Source organism: Teleopsis dalmanni, chromosome 2 (assembly GCF_002237135.1).
Source record: "Teleopsis dalmanni isolate 2A chromosome 2, ASM223713v2, whole genome shotgun sequence".
Lineage (NCBI taxonomy): Eukaryota > Metazoa > Arthropoda > Insecta > Diptera > Diopsidae > Teleopsis > Teleopsis dalmanni.
Window position 1 is genome coordinate 23830137 of NC_051847.1, and position 7386 is coordinate 23837522.

The window sequence follows — 7386 nt, forward strand, 5'->3', positions numbered from 1 at the left end:
CGAACCCGCGACCTTCGCGTTATTAGCACGACGCTCTAACCAACTGAGCTAATGGGCCTTGTGATGTTCTAGTTTACAAATTCTTAATTGTGCCAACGTCACATTTCTTAGAACCTTTCAAATCTGGATTAAAATTGTGTCTGAAATAGTATAAGAAACTCAGTTAAATATATAATTATGATATAAATGATAATAATATACATGAATAATCATTATAAAAGAGTTTTAGAATATTAGAGCGAAAAAATATGTAGGAAAAACATCGCTGAATTATAATAATTTATATAGATTTAACAGAACTATACTAATCCAGAACTAACTTGGTTTGAAATCCGAGCAAATTTAGGGTTTCCTGATGGCATATATATTGCATTTGTTTTAAGAGAGTGCAGTTCTGAATTAGTGTAAGCATTCATAGAATCAAAAAACTTCAGCACTCTATTTTTGATGTACTTTTCACTCCCACGATTCTTAAGCTTTGTGTTTACCTTCACCCCTGATATATCGTGGAGCTTTTAGCATACGTCTCAATACAATATTTTGATAAGTTTGAAGTTTTCTAATGGTGGATGGAGCAACCATAATGTAGACTAGACCTCATGATTTGCTTCTAAAGCAGAGTTTTATATTTCACAATCAACGTTCCTTGTATAGTATATATGGTTTCAGAGCATTCAGCTCTATGTTGTAAGTCAGTTTTTCGACGCTTATATTCTCTAAACCAAGTGTTTCTTCTGTCAAAAGTTAAACCTATTATTATTATTATTGCTATGGGATGTGACAGTGCGACCGTTGGGTTTATTGTGCCCCCTTCTGAGTTTAGAGTAAGTCCCTAAGCCCTGTTGCGTCGATAAAAAGGAGTATAGAACCCTCTTTACAGAGTTGTATTGCGTCTTCCGTAAGAGTATATATTCGCAGGATTCTATTCCGTATGTGCATTAGTACAGGGCATTCTAAGAACACATGTGTGCCTGATTCTTCATTATCTTCACAGAATCTACAGTTTGCATCCATATATATATCTAGTTTTGTAAGGTGGTATTTTAATTGATAGTGTCCTATTAAGATTCCTCAAATAATTCTAAGTTTTTCTTTTGATACGTCCTTACAATCCTGGTATCATCTATTGTTATAGGTACCAATAAGTGATTTCGATTGTTTTAATGCCGGTATATTTTCCCAGTAATTTTTTTTTGTTCTGGTGCTCCTTTTAATCTTATGAGAGAAAGGAGTGTATTGAGTTTTAATCCACAGAAAGGTTTCGGTGTGGCTGCTCCCTTCCTGGTTAGTTTGTCTGAATAATCGTTTCCGCTTAAGTCAGTATGTCCCGACACTTAGAGAATGAACACCTGATTTGATTCGTTTAACAAGATATTCTTGCACCAGTTATTTTGAAGTTATATCATGTGAGTTTAGTCCCTTGATCGCCGCTTGGCTATCTGTTAGTATTGTGATAGTTTTTCCCTGGTAATTCCGTTCAATATTGTAAAGTACACACTTAAATATTCGCTCTATAAGCGAACTGTTCATTAGCTGGTAAAGTTTTATTGGTGCCCTCCCAGCATCAAAGTGGAATCTAAGTCTTTTAAGTCTTTTCCAATTACATATTATTGATATTTATTTTTGTGGGATTTTGAATCTAACGTCTTGTAATGATGACATCATACGATAAAAATGTTGTTTATAGATGAAATTAATTATAAACAATTAAATTGCTTTTAAATGAGTTGATATTTATTTACATTCATACTTGTGTTTTCACGCATACGAGCATAATACACAATGAAACAATAACAATAACTGCAACAATAAAAATAATCATAACTACATAGCGGTAGTAATGTATATAGCTGCTGAACGAATTTGAATATTTACTTAGCTCCATATTTGTATTATAATCAAATAAAAATAATAAAATATTTATTAATAATTTATAAAGTTTAAATTGAATTTCATTTACTTATAATGCATTTTTCACCTAGAATACCTTTGTGGACTACATCACACTCCACACTCCACACTTCAACTCTTTGATAAAGATAATTTCATAGTAAAATCATTTAAAAGTTCTATAAGCAATAAACACTAAAATAAAATTTAATCTGTACTATCAAATATTCCACCATCTCTAAAATTATGACGTCAGCGTGCAGGCATGCCATCATCAGTATCTCATATCGCAAGGCTTCAGAAGTTTGCCTGCTAATTTGTATGGGCGCCCCGTCAGTAACATTTCAATTTCAGAAATATTTTTCAGAAATTTTCACACATGTCTGCGGTAAATCAAAATTCACAAACACAATAACAGGAGCGCACCATCTTCCATATAGAGCACTAATAGTACTCGGAGCAGTGCCAGCACTACGAGCGCTACGAGTAATGCACTATAATCGGCCATGTGTATTTTGCGCCAAAGTTCAGAAGTTAGTGGGAAATAAGAAGCAGTAAGTAGCGACTTTACGTTGACTCTGAAGCAATGGTGTGCAAAATTTCGAATAGTCGAATGTTTTGGATGTGAGGGAATAATACTGCTGTTGGCGTGAAAAGTGCAACATACTCCGCTGTTGCACAATGAACACATTTACTGCATTCTGACAATTTCAGGCACGTCTGTTTCGTGCACATTTCGCTTCACCAACTAACTATTCGCTATGGAGCTTATACACCCCACACAGTTTGTTGGAGTAGTAGTTTGGGTTTGTCCATGCGACAGGACAATATGGCAGTCGTAACAGTATTGTATGTAGTATTTGCGATTCGTACTTGTCCTATTTAATTCGTATCCTGTGTAACAAACAAATTTCATGGTCAAAGCGTAGGTAAGTGAGTATGGTAAGTGGGTTGAGAACTTTGGGCGCATTATAATACCACCACTACTCTGCGTCCCGTTAGTAGCTTCAGTTAAAGCTTCTCACTACTTTGATTCGTTTTCGTGTCGTTCGTGTTGTTTTCGTCCTTTTTCGTTCGTATATGTTTTGATTTTATATACGAGCGGCTTTTGTGTGTAGTTTATACTATTTCGTAGAGGCTTTCCTAAACAGTTGCACGGAGGATCCAAACTGGCTGCACAGTTGCGTTTTGACTTTTGTGCGGTGAAGTCTTTAATGAAGGAAAACGCGCCAACAAATATTCGAAGATATCCTGACACGAAATAAGGATTTGATTACTCCACGTTTGGCGTCGTGTTTTAAATTTGAAAAACGGTTTTCACTGTTTAAGATTTCTTTTTGTAACAAAAATTATTTTTATTTTAAATAATTTATATTGTTTTGTCGGTTTTTGTTTTTCAATGATAAGATCTCATATTTGTGTTTGTCAAAATGGTGTTTTCTGCTGGTTTACTTAATATTATTGTTATATATATACGAGTAAATATGTACTTTAAAATGCAAACTTCCGCCGGAAGTTAAAATTTGCTTTGCGTCATGTGGTTTTTAATGAAAGTTCTCATTGTGCCGGAAGTGCATTAGTGTTGCTTTTAGAATATCATTTTGAATATGAAGAAAAGCAAAGGTTGTTAAAAAAAATTCAAAGAATATTAAAGGATATTGTTTATTGGTCCATTAAGGAATCCATAAGGATTACGGCATGGATTTAAATGTAAATTGTTGTTGCTGCATTTTGCCATTAAAATCTTTACAATGTTTTATGTTTATTTTACAATGTATGTTTTTTTTAAATTTTAATTTAAAGACATACAATAACAAAGAATTTTGTAGTTTTTATTTTATAAAAATAAAAAGGTTTTTAATTTGATTTTGCTAAGAGCTTAATCTTTATTGTGCAATAAGTTTCATATTTTTATTTGTTTTATAAATATAATATGTTTTTATTAAGCTTAGCTGGTAACTTGTCTTTAATAAAATATCTAATACACCACTCCTTCATAGGTTGATTAAATAAACAACAATCTTGCTGCAGAATTTGACTTTTTTTCGGTAACATAGTCATATCCTGTGATATATTAATTTCAAAGCTATAATATATCGCACCAGAAAATAATAAGGCTGTGAATTACACACATTTCTGAATTGAACTGACTGTATATTCTAAATAAAAAATAAAATGATTTCAACAATCACATCCAATCGCGAGTCAATACAAATCACTGCATAGATTGGAGGACCACAGAAATAAATACATACGTTCAAGATTTTTTTGAGAAAAATAAAAATACGGTGATAATGTTATATTTAGTGTAATTAATTTATTTATTTAGACTTGCTTACTTGAGAACTATAAAAAAAAATAATGCAATTCTACCAAAATATTATTTATCAAAGGAAAATAGTGTAATTATAGAAGATTTTATAGAAATATTATGCGTAAGCCACATGCGGCCAGTAGGTCGGGCTTTAGACAGCTTTGAGACGTAGAATTTGTTCTCTTGGTTTTAGTAGTTTTTAGTGACGTTAAGTCTTTCAGAACTGCTTCTATAATATATTACAGCATTTTTTGTGTAACAATTTATCGTCGACTCCAAAATAACAGGACTGTGAACTGTATACATAACTGAACCGAGCTAAACTGGTTTAATATTCTGAACCAGTGCTCTAGTTAAAAAACCGGCTTTATGTAGCCCCCACACTAGCGGTTACAGACAAATTTCGTAATGTCTCCAAAATTCAGTTTATGTTTTGGTTTTATTATATTAAAAAATTCTAGGTTTCAGTTGAAAAGCGTTTGTTTAAAAACCTTTTAATACTGTAAACATATGTTTTATTCACTTTTCGATCTGGAATGTTAATGAAAATGGATTGGTTCAAAACCAGTTTTTGTTTTACTTCGTGCATATATGGCATTTATTTTTGAACCCTGAATCTTTTTTAAGATTTCTGTAGTAAACACTGAATTTAGATATTGTCTTTTGTCATATTCATTCTAATATAATTAATTAAGTAAGAATTCTGTAGATTCTTAGAATAAAAATTCAGTATTGACTTCTCATTTGCAACCTAAGATTCTTTAGGCTTATCTAGGCATTAACATACCCTTTATTGGCTAATAGTGTCTGCTTACTGATTAGTCTTAATCATGCTTATAGTAATCAATAAATTCAGGATCCTTACTAAAGATTCTAGATGTCAGTTTTAATAGCAATCTCACAGTTAGCTTAGTATATGCTTAAAGGTTCGAATAATTTATAGATTAAATAATGCATTGAAAGTGTCTCTAAAAAGAAAATAAAAAATGTTATGTATATTATATTTAGAAGTAAAGTCCTCCTTAAATTAACTTGTTCCTGATAGAGTAGAATTTTGAGTAGTATAGTTCACAAAGTAGAAAAAAGATCAAAAAAATTTAAAAATAAGTGTAATGTTGAACTATGTACCTTGCAAGCAACTATCTTTATGTTTAAAGATTTTCACATATAACGTCACTCGAGTAAATTTCCATTGTAGCTAAAAGTTTGTTTTTGGAAAATTTTTGACAGAATCCGCCTATTGTACCCACACCCACCTCATCGGCAAGTGTTTCGAAATACTTGTGTGTTATTTAAAAACATGAACTTTTGCTGACGGAGGGCATGTAAATGGCTTCCGATTTTGCACCTTACGCCGTATAGTCGTACACATAGGAGCTCACTAATTTCAACAACTGTCATTATCCTTGCCATCCTTAATGAATAACCTTCTTTTTTAATGATTTAATGCTTCGCTAAATGTGTAAATTACAAAATAGCACCTTTGCTCCTCTGCATCGCCTCTGCAGTGAATGAATGAATAAACATTTAACATTTATTTTTAGCGAATGTGGAAAAGTTTTAATTTTATACGGCAATTTTTTCTTATGCAGTACTTTTGCATAAATTTGAATTTAATTGGAGTTTCACTCTTGTTTTTTGTTATATATAAAATTCAAGCATTAATTTAAATAGAATTTTTTAAATTTTATTGATTCAGAAGCTCAATAGTTTCCTACGTGACGCATATTCGTTTATTGAATGCATACACCATTATTTCAGCTGTCAGGTGTTGTGCTTCTCAAAGTCGAAGTTCATGTCAGGACTCTTCATACTCTTTATCGAAGCTTTTTAAATATAATGAAATATGTCCGGCACTATTTTTTTTTAACTAGTTCAAGGTAATTGATTTGCCATTTTGTCTAATTGATCTATGGCAGTAACAATTGATATATCACTCGTTTAAGACTTTTTCTCATGCTCTATATATATATATATGATATATTTGATTGATATATAATCAATAATTGTTTTTTCTTTTTATTATATTTATACAATTAAAAAAATTTAATTTCATATCATTGCTAATAATTACTATTGTATCTGTTTTGATTGATATACTATTGTCAATTAAAATTGAAAGTACTCGAGCACATAACTGTCAGTTAATAATTAATTAATTCATTTCTATTATAATAATTGTCTTCTTATCTACAAAATTTCTGTTTTCAAATTTTCTATGTCTTTTTATTCATTATTGGTATAGCTAAAGCACATCTTTGTCGCTTTCAACAACACTCTTATTTCTCATGGTTTTTCTTAACTGTTTATAGTCATTAACGCTATGTAGTCTCAGATTAGTTCTCACTCAATTAAGGTCGATGATATCACATCACAACGCCTGTAGTTCCTTAACTGTTCCTAGTCATTAACGCCAGATAGTCTCCAGATAGACTGAGATTAGTCTCAGTCCCACTCAATTAAGGTCGATGATATCACAGCACGATGCCTGTAGTCAAAAAGAAATGTCTTTCGGGATGATAGTGTGACCCTTTCAGATAAAATGCTAGATTGATTATACTTTTGTTTACCATTTAATCATGCTATGTTGAATTCATAGTGAATAAGCATGCGCATACATATAGTCCTTCAATTCTTTATGGTTTGAAAGGAGGGGAATGGGGAGGTCTTAAGTCTCTTAAACGCTTTTTTGGCAACAAACTTGGCAACCCTTCTATTCCAATCCAACTGGAGTGTTTGTCTTGGATTGTGCTTGAACTTTTACATTATTAGCAATTTTGCTGATAAAATTTCAATCTGTAACAAGTATCGTGATATAGAATATAGCTATAATTTATAGAAAATAGAATAAAATAGAATATATCGGTATCGGTATATATCGCGCTCTTTAAAATGTAGGATTCATATCAAAAAGTAAGTATTGGACATAATCGTTCTCTGAAAGAATCTACTTTTTTGTTCGGATCGGTTCGGTTCTAGAAACTTATGTTTTCCGATACGAATGGATCCTCAGGGTATTACATCAAGAAAAATCTACTTGGATTGCTTTGGTTACATATGGTGAATCTCAAACGGAAGTCGATATTATTAAAAATACTTTCAAAATTCGTTTCGTTACTTTCTATTTATTTTATCCTCTCGGTAAGGTGTCTTTTTATATATATATAGTTGCCTCTCTTGTA